The sequence below is a fragment of the Penaeus monodon genome, chromosome 23, assembly GCF_015228065.2.
Source record: "Penaeus monodon isolate SGIC_2016 chromosome 23, NSTDA_Pmon_1, whole genome shotgun sequence".
Taxonomy (NCBI): domain Eukaryota; kingdom Metazoa; phylum Arthropoda; class Malacostraca; order Decapoda; family Penaeidae; genus Penaeus; species Penaeus monodon.
In genome coordinates this window covers 33,918,597-33,919,476 of record NC_051408.1, presented here as the reverse complement: position 1 = coordinate 33,919,476, position 880 = coordinate 33,918,597, and the positions used below count along the sequence as shown (strand labels likewise).

The window sequence follows — 880 nt, the reverse complement described above, 5'->3', positions numbered from 1 at the left end:
CTTCTCAATATATAAACATCAAGGTGTGAAAAGAAACTAAACGCACCGTTTGTTTACGCTCAACTGCCCTCCGTAATACACACGTTGCTGTAAGAATGAGGAATTGGCTGTCGTTTGTTTCACAGCAATTTATCAATGTTTTTTGGGTATGTGCGGATTTCTTGCTTCGAATAAAAAAAAAACATATCTTAGCTTATACTTTTGCCAAGATAATGAAACGTCCATTGCAGTCTTTGTCATGTCTTTAATTAATAATGACTTGTCTTGTTTCTTCTATTATTTTTTCTTCTTTCTTTTTCAACACACTCATCATCTTTTGACACAAAGACCCCGCTTACTCTCCCTCGGGCCTACCAACTGACGCAAACACAGTACGCAGACCTACGTTACGGTACGGAAAATCAAAACGGTATATAAACGAAAATGCTAGTCTACCTTCCATAACTGTCTTTCGATCTCCCTTTCTGTATGTTACATAATGACTGTATTTAAGACCCCCTATCTCCCTTGACATCACGGGAGTCAGAAAAAAAACTGGATACATTGTAGTCGTCATAACTGCACTCGTGGTCGTACAGCCTCAGGAGCATCAGCTGGCGGGAAATGCTGATATTCTTCTTGCGTGCATGCGTTTGCTTTATTTTCTTCTGGAGAAAAAAAAGACCAAAAATATATATATATGTAAATGGAAATACATTTCAAAATGGCCTCAGCGAGACTCTCCATGTTGGCAAGGCCATTATGTAATTCATTAGTAAAACAATTAACGAATAACAGAGCTGCTTGCGGTTGTATTACACAAAAAACCGTTATCATTTGAATTATGCGATGATTCGGACCGTTGCAAACAGGAAGAAAACAAAAGAGAAGAGGAAGCGGA

The 880-nt window shown here is 38.3% G+C and overlaps 1 protein-coding gene across 1 annotated transcript in view; it reads left to right on the top strand.

Annotated features, from left to right (window-relative positions):
• The window catches only part of LOC119587943 (espin-like), a gene marked incomplete in the record, with an annotated part of 133,296 nt that overhangs the window by 4,018 nt on the left and 128,398 nt on the right, over positions 1-880 (top strand).